Here is a 14,569-nt window from a genome sequence, read left to right on the forward strand (position 1 = left end):
GGTGTAGACACTGAGTTAGCTAACGTAGCTCCTGTGTTACATTTACGCGTGCTACGTATCTGTCTATCTACCTAACTAGACAGATCTGATCCAATTGAAGAAATTGTAGGACAGTCAGGACATTTCTCTTTGTTTTATTTCAGAAACAGGTTTCTGTAATGAAAGAGAAAAGCAGAAAATGCTGTTTATTGTTTAAATAGAAAAATGTAAAGAATTAATTATTGAATTAAATGACCCCTTGCCTCTTATACTAAGAGCAGAAAATTAAGAGGAATTCATCTGTCCAACTATCTATCTATTTATCTAGCTAGCTAGCTATGTGTCTATCCACCCGTCATTGTTTTTATCCAGTTGGTGAAATTGCAGCGCCCTCATTTCCCCAGAATCACCAGGTAGTTAACATGTCACATAGTCACAAGTCTCTACTGTGTATGGGCTGGTGATGAGTCAGCTACCAGTGACAGATACCAGATACCAGTACCAGATAATGTGCTGCATGAGGCTTGTCTGTCCTGGTTGTTCTTTAAACAGCCCAGCTGGTATCCTTTCCTTCAGCTCCCTCAGCTTGTCCCTCATCTTGAGAACGTAGGACAGGATGTTTAGCTTTTCAGTCTTTCTCAAAGCAAATGCTTCCGGGTAGCATAGACCCAGATTACTAAAATATGGCAATTTCCTCCCCGACCTCTTGGTAAAGGGCATATTATATCCATGGCAATCCGTGAAAATGGCATGTCAATAACTCAGACTTATTAATGGCACCCTGTCTGACTTTTTCTCAGATGCTGTTAACTGACACTCTGGACAGACATTACAAAATTCAGCTATATCTAGCAGCTGACTTGGCCAGTAAAATCGACTTGCAAATCTGCTGTGTGTTTTAGCCTGACCCAATTGACCTGGTCTCTTATACTGAGAGCAGAAAACTCAGAAAATGTCATCTAACTGTTTATCTGTCTATTTATCTAGCTAGCTAGCTGTGTGTCTTTTAACACATCAATTTTTATCCATTTGGAGAATTTGTAGGACAATTAGGGTGTTTGTCTTTGTTTCATTTCAAACACCGGTTCCTGTAATGAAAAAAAGAAATCAGATAATGTTGTTTATCATGTAAATAGAAAAATAATAAGGATTTATTATTAAAAGAATTTATTCAATTCGGTTACCTCTTACCTCTTATACTGAGAGCAGAAAACTCAGAGAATTTCATCTATTTTAACTATTTATCTGTGTATTTATCAAGCTAGCTATGTTTCAATTAACCCATCATTGTTTTTATCTAGTTGGTGAAATTATTGGACAGTCAGGGTGTTTGTCTTTGTTTCATTTCAAACACCGGTTCCTGTAATGAAAAATAAAGGAATCAAATATTGGACAGTCAGAATTTAGAGAAATTCAGGAATCAGAATTCGGGAATTCAGAATAAAGGAATCAGAATTCAGAGAAATTCATCTATCGAACTATTTATCTGATAATTTATCTAGCTAGCTAGCTATGTGTATTTTAACCAGTCATTGTTTTTACCTAGTTGGTGAAATTATTGGACAAACAGGTTGTTTGTCTTTGTTTAATTTCAAACACAGGTTCCTGTAATGAACAACAGAAATCAGATAATGCTGTTTATCATGGAAATAGAAAAATAATAAGGATTATTTAAATTGAATGATCTCTTACGTCTTATACTGAGAGCACAAAATTCGGAGAAATTCATCTATCTAACTATTTATCTGTATGTTTAGCCAGCTAGCTATGTGTCTATAACCCATCATTTTATTTTATTCATTTGGAGAATTTGTAGGACAGGCAGGTTGTTTGTCTTTGTTTCATTTCAAACACAGGTTCCTGTAATGAAAAACAGAAATCAGATAATGCTGTTTATCATGCAAATAGAAAAATATAAAGAATTAATATAATTAAATGACCCCCTTACCTCTTATACTGAGAGCACAAAATTCGGAGAAATTCATCTATCTAACTATTTATCTGTCTATTTATCTAGGTTGCTAGCTGTGTGTCAAATAACCCGTCATTGTTTTTATCCAGTTGGTGAAATTGTAGGACAGTTAGGGTGTTTGTTTTATTTCAAACACAGGTTCCTGTAATAAAAAAGAGGGAATCAGTTAATGCTGTTTATCATGTAAATAGAAAAATATTAAGAATGATTTTAATTGAATTACCTCTTACCTCTTATACTGAGAGCAGAACACTCGGAGAAATTCATCTATCTAACTCTTTATCTGTCAATTTATTTAGATAGCTAGCTATTTGTCTATTAACTCTTCATTTTTTCTATCCAGTTAGTGAAATAGTAGGACAGTCATGATGTTTGTCTTTGTTTCATTTTAAACACAGGTTCCTGTAATAAAAAAGACTGAATCCATTAATGCTGTATATCATGTAAATAGAAAAATAATAAGGATTATTTAAATTGAATGATCTCTTACCTCTTATACTGAGAGCACAAAATTCGGAGAAATTCATCTATCTAACTATTTATCTGTATGTTTAGCCAGCTAGCTATGTGTCTATAACCCATCATTTTATTTTATTCATTTGGAGAATTTGTAGGACAGGCAGGTTGTTTGTCTTTGTTTCATTTCAAACACAGGTTCCTGTAATGAAAAACAGAATTCAGATAATGCTGTTTATCATGCAAATAGAAAAATATAAAGAATTAATATAATTAAATGACCCCTTACCTCTTATACTGAGAGCACAAAATTCGGAGAAATTCATCTGTCTAACTATTTATCTGTCTATTTATCTAGCTAGCTAGCTATGTGTCAAATAACCCGTCGTTGTTTTTATCCAGTTGGTGAAGTTGTAGGACGGTTAGGGTGTTTGTTGTTGTTTCATTTCAAACACAGGTTTCTGTAATAAAAAAGAGGGAATCAGATAATGCTGTTTATCATGTAAATAGAAAAATATTAAGGGTTATTTAAATTAAATTACCCCTTACCTCTTATACTGAGAGTAGAAAACTCAGAGAAATTCATCTATCTAACTATTTATCTGTCTTTGTATCTAGCTAGCTAGCTATTTATCTATTACCCCTTCATTTTTTCTATCCAGTTGGTGAAATTTTAGGACAATCAGGTTGTTTGTCTTTGTTTCATTATCAACACAGGTTCCTGTAATAAAAAAAAGAAATCAGTTAATGCTTTATATCATGTAAATAGACAAATATTAAGAATTATTTAAATTGAATGATCTCTTACCTCTTATACTGAGAGCACAAACTTCTGAGAAATTCACCTGTCTAACTATTTATCTGTCTGTTTAGCCAGCTAGCTATGTGTCTATAACCCATCATTTTATTTTATTCATTTGGAGAATTTGTAGGACAGTCAGGGTGTTTGTCTTTGTTTCATTTCAAACACACGTTCCTGTAATGAAAGAAAAATCACAATGCTGTTTATCATGTAAATAGAAAAATATAAAGAATAACTTCAATTAAATTACCCCTTACCTCTTATACTGAGAGCTCAAAATTTGGAGAAATTCATTTATCTAACTATTTATCTGTTAATTCATCTAGATAGAGAGCTATGTGTATTTTAACCTGTAAATTTTTTTATCCAGTTTGTGAAATTGTAGGACAGTCAGGGTGTTTGTCTTTGTTTCATTTCAAACATAGGTTCCTGTAATGAAAAAAGGAGATGAGATAATGTTGTTTATTATGCAAATTGAAAAATATAAAGAATAACTTGAATTAAATGACCCCTTACCTCTTATACTGAGAGCACAAAACTCAAAGAAATTCATCTATCTAACTATTTATCTGTCTATTAACTAGGTAGCTAGCTATGTGTATTTTAACCAGTCATTGTTTTTATCTAGTTGGTGAAATTATTGGACAGTCAGGGTGTTTGTCTTTGTTTCATTTCAAACACAGGTTCCTGTAATGAAAAACAGAAATCAGATAATGCTGTTTATCATGCAAATAGAAAAATATAAAGAACTAATATAATTAAATGACCCCTTACCTCTTATACTGAGAGCACAAAATTCGGAGAAATTCATCTATCTAACTATTTATCTGTCTATTTATCTAGGTAGCTAGCTATGTGTCAAATAACCCGTCATTGTTTTTATCCAGTTGGTGAAATTGTAGGACAGTCAGGGTGTTTGTCTTTGTTTCATTTCAAACACAGGTTCCTGTAATAAAAAAGAGGGAATCAGTTAATGCTGTTTATCATGTAAATAGAAAAATATTAAGGGTTATTTAAATTAAATTACCCCTTACCTCTTATACTGAGAGTAGAAAACTCAGAGAAATTCATCTATCTAACTATTTATCTGTCCATTTATCTAGCTAGCTAGCTATGTGTCTATAAACCCGTCATTTGTTTTTTTTTTTTCTTTTTTTTTTTCTTTTTTTCTCCATTTGTAGAATTTGTAGGACAGTCAGGTTGTTTTTCTTTGTTTCATTTCAAACACAGGTTCCTGTAATGTAAAAAAAAAGAAATCAGATAATGCTGTTTATCATGTAAATGGAAAAATATAAAGAATTAATATAATTAAATGACCCCTTACCTCTTATACTGAGAGCACAAAATTCAGAGAAATTCATCTGTCTAACTATTTATATGTGTATTTATCTAGGTAGCTAGCTATGTGTCAAATAACCCGTCATTGTTTTTTTATCCAGTTGGTAAAATTGTAGGACAGTTAGGGTATTTGTTTCATTTCAAACACAGGTTCCTGTAATAAAAAAGAGGGAATAAGTTAATGCTGTATATCATGTAAATAGACAAATATTAAGAATTATTTTAATTAAATTACCCCTTACCTCTTATACTGAGAGTAGAAAACTCGGAGAAATTCATCTATCTGACTATTTATCTGTCAATTTATCTAGCTAGCTAGCTATGTGTCTGTAAACCTGTAATTTTTTTTAAAATTATTTTTCTTTTTATCCATTTGGAGAATTTGTAGGACAGTCAGGTTGTTTCTTTGTTTCATTTCAAACACAGGTTCCTGTAATGAAAAAAAAAGAAATCAGATAATGCTGTTTATCATGTAAATGGAAAAAAATTGAAGAATTTTTAAAATTAAATTAGCCCTTACCTCTTATACTGAGAGTAGAAAACATTCATCTTTGTAACTATTTATCTGTCTATTTATCTCTCTAGCTAGCTATGTATCTGTTAACTCGTCATTTTTTTTATCCATTTGGAGAATTTTTAGGACAGTTAGATAACTGACTGTATTAAATAAATTGTAGAACAGTCAGGATGTTTCTTTTTTTTATTTCAAGCATCTTTAGTCCATCTGTAGTTCAGCTCTCTCTCTCTCTCTCTCTTTATCTATCTATGTACATTTTAGTCTGTATGTTTACTTCTTCTGTCTGTCTTTTGTCTATCTTTATTTGTAACTGTTTTTTACTACCATTTTTCTACCTGTCTAATCCTACATAGATCAATAGATTAAATTCTTCACCACTTGCAAACCTTAATAGTCTGTCCACCATCCCAAAAACATCATCAGCTTCTCAACATTACAACTTTTACCCAGTTAAAATTAAAACACATCAGCAGCAGACTTTAAAAACCCAGTCAGTTCAGCAACCTCAAGGCTAAAGCACACTGCCACGGCGGGCAGGAATAATGAAAAGACTGTTTGTCCTACATTTGCTGTCCTGATGTGTGGAGAGGGTGCTGGTTACATGTCTGCAGCTGGAGGATCAGAGGAGCGACTGGGAGTTTAATGGAATGATTGATAATAGAACATTCTTACATCATAAAGACACAGTTCTAAAGTTCCAGCAGCAGCTGTTTCTCTGACTTTTGAAAGATGCATTTGTGAACTGGTGCTCACCTGAGTTTACTCATGTATACACACCTGCACCAACACCTGAACACATTAAAATCACTCCTGTCATCAACAGGGTTCTTTCAGTAATCCAAAATCTGTCTTCAAATATGGGCCTAATAGTAATTTACTGTTGCTATATATTACATTTCATGATTTTATGTTATGCCAATATATCTATCTATAGATCTATATATCTGTCTGCCTGTATATATCTATCTTTATTGTTTTTAATTGATAAGTGAAATAATCAGCCTGGTCTCATGGGATATACGTACCTCTGACCACTTTTTAGGTTTAAGATATAGGGGAACTGGGTACTTTCTACTGATTAAGGGTGATTTATCTAGCTAGTAGGTAACAGCTAGCTAGGTGGCTAGGCTAATGCAGCCTCTAACATAGCATCAGGTACACAGTGAGCTGTAGTTGTGGACATTCTCATATAGTTTGGTGGTTAAATCAGAGGTTCTTCTAACATATCTTTTACCAAAAGCTTATACGAAGATAAGGGAACGGGAGACACTGTCTGCTCATTCATTAGTGTAGAGTGAGGTGTCAGCTGAGCTCGTACATTAGCTAGCTAGCGCTAGGTGGCTAATGAGGAGCGCTTGCTAGATAAAGCAGCTGGTGTTTTTCTGTGGTTGTCACAATGTGCTGGCTAGAGATCTCGTATGCTGTACTAACTGATTTCATACTGGATCTAATTGTGTGTAATTATGATCTTTCTCTTTTTTACAGCTTTGAACATCTATTCATCATTGATTCTCATTATCTTTCTCTGCCTCTTGCAGGGACCAGGTTGACACGTGGACAGGTGAGTTAATGATGGGTTTTGTGAAAATGGGCTAATCTGATTATTTGAGGTTAATCAACTGAATGTTAGAACTATCTGAGCTGGTTTCCCAGACTTGCATTAAACCTAGTCCTTGACTAAAAGAAGATCACCACTGGAAAAAAGCTAGTTAGTGTTTGGGATTATGATCAATCCATGTCTGGGTAATCAGCCCTTTCTGATCTAAATCACCATGTGTGAAATAATGTGTAATGTGTTGAAATGATTGTACCACTGATTTATTGCACATATTTCAATGAATTGCATTACCAGTATTATTGCACATATGTACAGTATAATTTGAGTATTTTTCTGATGAACCACAGTGTCACACATTGAGGGAGGAGTTAGAGTTTGATGGTCACAGGTAGGAATGACCTGTGGTGCTCTTTGGTGCATTTTGGTGATGAGTCTTGCACTGAATGTGCTCCTGTGAGTGGGAGCCATTATCCGTAATGGCATGCAGCTTATACAGCATCCTCCCCTCTGACACTGCCTCAGTGAGTCCACCTCCACACCCACATCATCACTGGCCTTTTGGATCAGTTTGTTTAGTCTGTTGGTGTCTGCCACTCTCAGCCTGTCCCAGCATGCACTTGCACTTGCCACCACAGACTCATAGAAGATCCTGAGCATAGTCTGGCAGTTATTGAAGGACCTTAGAAAATAGAGACGACTTTGGTCCTTCCTGTAGAGGGCGTCAGTCTTCTTAGCCCAGTGTAGTTAGTTGTCAATGTCAACTCCTAGATATTTGTAGTTCTCCACAGTGTCCACATTGACCCCCCTGATGGACACAGGGGTCACCAGTGCCTTGTCCCTCCTTTACAGGTCATTTTGTAAAATACATTTTCATGAGTTGCTGAACAATAACAAAAAATGGTTCAGCTTCCAATCCTCTATGAGGAAACATACGTCATGTTGATTTGCATGTTCTGTGTATGTATGAAAATGTATTTTTAAAAAAATAATTTCAGAAATTCCAGCAAGAACATCTGAAATTCCAGCAAGAACATCTGAAGCTTCAGCGAATGAACAATGCTTTGCAGATGTAATGCACACCAAGTTATTGGTATGTATTTTTCACACCTAAAATGTTGTTTACAACAATTTGGAAGGGTGAGGCTGTTGAAAAGCCACTTGTCCTTATTTCTGCAGGCCTGTAATTAGAATGCCACTGTTATTCAGTATTTTCCTAATTCCAGAATGGGAACATTTGTGGCGATTTGTGTATCTTCCAAAAAGCTTTCCTTGAATTAACATATTGTCATCATGAAAAAGAAAAATTCTGTAGCATTGACCACTTCTCTTGCCCAGTTATCACCCTAGATACAGATGCTGTGTCTGTCGATGGAAACCGAAAACTACATCTTTTCAGCAAAACAAAGAGTTATGTTATTATTGATAACTGTAAACTGTCAGAATCTCTAGGGAGTATCTATATTATCTTTAATGTTTTCTTTAGAGGAACAGACATTTTTTGATGGCATTTTTTTGGCCAGTGATAAAGATGTAGCAACATTTGTTGAGTGTATTCGTAAGAAGGCCAAGCCAGTAAGATATTTGTCAAAACACTTTAGACTGTACATAGTGAAGCAGGATTTACTTTTTGTATATATTTGACAGTGACATTGTGTTACAGGTACATGGAAAAGAAATCTGAGGGACATCAACATGGGCTGCAGCCAGAGAGACCTCTAAAAAGACACACATCATATGTAATGAAGAGGTCCTGGAGGTGGCAGTTTGCTTAAGGGTCTGAACATGTATTGGGGGAGATATTTGCCAATCCTCCATTTTTGCAAGAAGAACTGGCCACAAAAACAAATGGAAAGTTCTTCTGCACTGATATAATGTGTGGATATTGGCCCTATCTGCAGAAGCTGGCTCAGACATTCCCAGAAATACAAAACTTGACTTTGCATGCAAAGGGGCGTTCTACAAAATGTGAGGTAATTGTGTGTTGTCGAACACACAGTTAAGTATTTTACCATATTGGTGGTGTTTTTAAACTTCAAATTTGTATTCTTGACATCTGATATAAATGCTGTAGGTGCAGCGGGGTGGCAGAAACCAAACAGGGCCAGGCACTACCATATTTAACAGCTTTTTGTCACGAGATGCTCTAACTACAAAATACATGAGTAAGGCTGGGAAGTGAACCTTTACTTACAGTGCTCATGTATTGTGCTTTTTTACCCTACTTTTCATTGATCATATTTGTTGAATAAGCCCTGGTGAAACAGCACATTTATCAGTTCCTTCATCATTACAGGGATCACATTGCATGTCAGGAGGGGGGGATCATCTTGCTGTTTTTTACAAGTATATTTTAACACCTGCCCTTTTAACTGATAGAGTGACCATGGCAAACAAACTTATACTTATACTAAACTTAAAATTATTTGTATAATTGCTTTCTCATTGCATAAGTGATGTGACTTTCTCTATCAAAATGTTGGAATACTTATAAGTCACCATAAAACTAAAAAAGAGCAAACTGTAGATAGATTCTCAGATTTTCTTGGCAAAACATTTACGGGTGTTGTCTTTTCATTTTACATTCCACGTTGTTTAGTCATTTACTGTTTTGTCTTTATCTCAATATGTTAGATTTACTTTTAATGTCAACCACCTTAACCTGACAAATATTCTTTACAGCTCCACATGACCCCAGATCAGATGATCCAGTGGGGTTGCAACATGTGATTGAAGGCCTATTCTTGGGCATGCAACAGAAAAGAAGGGGATCTATATCGAGTAACTGGTAAGTAGCCATGTTCAGGTTGCCTCCCAGACATCATGAACTTGTGGAATTAATTTTTAAATGTAAAATCTGTGACAATAACATTAAGTTGTAGATAATTTAGATAATTTCCAGTTCAAATACATTTTTACATGGAGCAAAGTGCCCCTTCCACATCGTACACTTAAACTCTTACATAATCTTTATACTGTGTTTATACTCTAGTGAGCATGTTCAATAAAACCACCTCATTGTTTCTGCATGTTTTCCATTTGATCAGTTCCACTGACCATATAGGTCTAGGTTGTTGTACAGTTACATACTGTAATCCATCTTTTTCCCTGTGTACTTTGCCAGCACACCTTTACCTTTTTCTTTAGCATTCAGGACCTCCACAAGACTATCATTTCCAGAAGTTGTAGTGAAGAAACTAGCATGAGCAAGTCTGGTTTGTAATGTAAGCCAAGAGTGATAGTTGGTCACAGGACGCTGTTTGCTGGATATTTGTGATTGGTGGACTATTTTCAGTGACACTGAGCTGTTGAAAAACTCCAGCAGCACTGCTGTGTGTCTGACTCACTAGCACTGGTGCAACACACACTAACATGCCACCACCCTGTCAGTGTTACTGCAGTGCTGAGAATAATCCACCACCCAGATAGTACCAGTTTATTGCACTGGTGTGACTGAATCAGATACAGAAATGCTGTTGGAGTTTTCACTGTTCACTCTGTTGACAAACCGAGCTTGTCATTCTGCTTTGGAGACGTTTGCTTGTAATTGTACACACCTACCTTGGTATGAGTGTCTAATCGAGTGGACAGTGAGTGGACACAGCATTTAAAAACTCTAGCAGCACTGCTGTGTCTAATGTATGTTATGATTACTTTTGTATTCGCTGACGTTATGACTTGGGATTCTGGTATGTTAATTTTGACATGAACCATTTTCGTGACTCTTCATTTGAACTCATTAAACTCAGACTTTCAAAGGAAAGAGGTCTATGTGCTTTTCATTTGTTTCAGACCATAGAAATGTGCAGACTCTGACCATGAAGATCATTAGACCAGGCATTTTTACCCCCTTTTTTGCCCACTTGCACTAAACTGTGCTTTTAACCTCACAGAGTGACCATGTTCCACAGAGTCAGGAGAAGTGACTGAACGCCCGACTCCTCTGATTAACTGTCACAGTGCTTCTGCTTTTCTTCCTCCACAATGTAAAACCAGTCACGCATTGCCTGTGTAGTCAGGACAGAAAACTGCAGCACTACCATCAGATGTCAAATTATTAACACTCACACTGCAGGAGAACTGGAAATGACGTGTGGAGTGAGAGAGAGAAGCAGGAGCTCTGATGCTGTGTGCATCGCCTTTCAGTTCAATTACACTCCCCTGCCAACCAATTCAGTTCAGCTGGTGATATCCATGCATTGAGTTGATGACGACAAGTAAGTGCCAGCTAGTTGGCTGTTCAAGTTTGTTTCTTGTGAGAATGAACTCCATGTTGAAGAATAAAGAGAGAAAGAAAGTCGTTCGAGCTGCAGTAAAGTTCTTGTTCTGTGCGGAAAATGGCTTCTGCCTGAGGACATAGTAGTGCACTTCTCATGTTCGCCAAACATATAGGGAAGCTCTATATGTAACCGTGTGCATATTCTCTAGAACGTAATGTCCCTTAAATACTATTCCTGCTAGAACTGAATTATTTATTAAGTGATCATTTCTTATCTGATTCAGCAGTTTAGAATATTTGTTCGAATATGATTTGATGTTTTTTTTTATTTGTTATTTTAGACTGTGAGCAATGCTGAATGTCAAGTTGTACTGCGAAGTACTATTGGATTACAATACAGTTTAATAAGAAGAAATGATGTTCCCTCGTCTTTATTCCTGTGTCCTTACCGATGCACCATCCTGTTTACTGTGAAACCTAATACAAGCTAGCCCTATCTATATCCTCTGAAACACTTCGACATGAAGAAGAACGTTTTTGACAAGGTAATGCAGCTGGAGAGACTTATCGAAGAAGAGGCTCTACTTGTGGAAGAAATGAGATAACAGTGGAACCATCTTACAAGAACCTGCAGGGCTTTGAGGGACCAGGCTGGTGTACTATCAGATGGCCTGGCCACACAGAGTGAGAAGTGAAATGAAAATACCCCCAAAATAGCAGATCAGAATCATTTTCAGTTATAATTAGTTTTAAACAAATGTAGGTGTTGATAAAAAGCATACAGTGATTATAAATCCAGTATGAAGATGAAATTCCAGACTCTTATGAAAGAACCATGAAACTACAAGGGCCAATTTCCTGCACACGGGTTAAGCTTTGTCTTGGACGGTTTTTGGGTGTTCATCTATGGGACAAGTTGGAATGGGAAGTGAACATGGACAAGCTGTACAAGAAGGGCCAAAGCCAGAGCTACTTTTTGAAGGCTGAGGTTCTTTGGTGTGACAACCTAGCTGCTATGAACTTTCTACAAATCTGTGGTGCCAAGTATCATTTTTCTGTGCCATTGTGTGCTGGGCAGCAATACTACAACAAAAGACCCAAATAGACTGAACAAGATCATTAGACTGACCGACTCAGTCCTGGGGGCTAAACTGGACACAGTGGAGATGGTGCTGGAGAGGGTAATGGGATGTTGGCAAAGGTGTCTGTGATCATGAAGAACTCTCACCCAGTCCACAAAACACTATAGGGACAGAGAGCACCCAATGGGCAGCAGACCTCGCTGCAGGAAAAACACTTTGACAGGTCATTTCTTCCTACAGCCATCAGATTGTACAAATCTACACTCCAATCCATCAAATTAATCTGTTACTCAGCATCATTGGACATCTGTATATCACCTGCACTTCACTGCCTGTTCTGCTCTAGTCATCTTTTGCACAATACTGTGTTACAGCAGTTCTGCATTAAGTACTTAGTACTATGCAATAATACAGCAACTGTAAACGACCTCATCCGTGGATTACTGTTACCATCACACAGTAACATTAACTGTGACAGTAACTGTGGCTATGACTGTGGCAATACCTGTAACTGCAATACCTACATATGAGGGTTAGGGTCCTCTATAACAGAAATATGCTACAAAGCCATTCAGGGAAACTGAATATCTCTGTACCAGTCCTTGGTGTGGTAACGTCAGACAAAGCTGTAGACCACTAGAATAACCAGCTGTACTGAGTACTCCTCCTCTTCCCTGCACGCTTTTCCAACTAAAGTATAAAACATAGTCAAAGTCAAAGCATATAGTTGTGCAGTTGTGAGGACAACCCACTTGGAGGCCAGTAGACTCAACTTATTTCCAAACTCAATCACCTTACACCACTTCACACTAAACCTGCACAGTTCAACAACATTAAAGACTGAGTGCATGTGCGCATAATGGAGATATCTGTCAGGGGGTCCAGCAATGTGTGGGTGTCTCATGTAAAATGCATTTTGCAGCATGTAATGTCTGGATAAATGAGTGTAATTAGTTTTATTAAAACATTAACAGCCCCCATCATCTAGCTCGCTGCCTCTTCTGTTTTACATTTATTATAGTCCTATTTTATTCGATTTATTACAATGGTCAGTGGCTTGTCTAGGCTGAGGTCTAAGCTAGACATAGGTTTTAATTTAAACTAATAAGATTATTTTGAATCTCTTCTGTCACATACATGTTATTTGTGTAAAAATGACTGACATGAGCACTACGAAGGACTGTCAATTCATGGATGCAAACGTATGGATGCAGTTACTGCACAGAACCTGGCCCCAGTTTGAACATAAGACAGCTCTCACTTGAACTAAATTTGTCCTCATTTCTTAAGGCAGGATGTCATGCTTTCTATGTTTTTTACAGACACTGATATGACCCCTACCAAGTGAAGGATTTCAGTGGTATTTATTTCATGGCATTATTTCCATTATTACATTCATGTCATGACATTTTCTATCTCTGTATTCTCCCCATCGTCTCATTACAGTTATATTAGCATTCCAATGGTTGTAAGCAGCCAGGCCTTCCATGTCTGCAGAAGAAGACATATGCCTTCATGCCTTTCAAGCTTAGGACCAAGGCCTGGCAAAAGCAGATGAACTGAAAAATATAATAGTACCAGCAAGAAATGACCTCCTGTATCACTCCTTTACACACCAGAGGTGAAGATGTCTGTTTCTTCCAAACGGATTCCTTCTCTATATAGGAGTGCACTTTTCTATTCAAGTGAACGGCTTCTGTGCCCTTAATAGTGAGTGAATTAGAGGCTGAATATTAAAGACATTGTATTAGACTCTTGAGGACAGAAAAAGTGAACTCCATAGAGAGGGAGAGTGTCCTTTCCTTCACATTACTTTATGAATTGTAAGGTAAACAAAGTCCACTGAAATAAATTTCTCATTTCTATTGGATAGAAATGAGAAATAGGTGCTGGGCATTTCTCGCCACCTATTGCAAGGACTCCATCTGCCACAGTGGAGCTGCTGGAGCACAGAGTCTGGAGGACACAGAAGTACTTTTTATTATTACGTACCCTAAGAAGCTAAAATGTATCTTTAAACTACGGTACAACTGTGTCCCCTTTCCAAAAGTTACCAACATGTGCTTTTAGAGGCATCACCCCAGTGACGAGCCATTCTGGACCCTAGTCTGACTAAAAGTTCCACAAATGTTCCCAATGTCTTTCTATGCTGTTTATTTAGTAGTAAACATACTCAACTTTAGCATTAAATGAAAGAGCATCAGAAACAGAAATTCATCTCAACAGAAGGTTTATGGAGGTGAAAAATAATCATATTTCATCCCAACATGGCAAAATTTATGCCATATTTTAAAAATCCATGTTACATTTATACTCCAGAGAAGATCAGCCTTATTAAAAAGAAATACACCCACCAGAAAGCAGAAGCAACAGTTTACCACACAGAATCCACACAGCGTCTATGTTTAGTACATACGTAACTTTCCAAAACAATGGAATCACTTCAGTATGCAGATGGCCCGTTACACCAACATCATCAAGGGAATACTCATACATATATACATATATATATACACTCATACAACATAATTTAGTGTAATATTAGATACACACTGAAGCACCTCCCCTTGACCCTGTACACCTCTGAGAGCAGCACTGAATTTAAGAGTCTTCTGTAGGTCTGCTGGTGGAAATGAAAGTGGTGTGCTT

This window comes from Salminus brasiliensis, chromosome 4 (genome assembly GCF_030463535.1).
Source record: "Salminus brasiliensis chromosome 4, fSalBra1.hap2, whole genome shotgun sequence".
Classification (NCBI taxonomy): Eukaryota; Metazoa; Chordata; class Actinopteri; order Characiformes; family Bryconidae; genus Salminus; species Salminus brasiliensis.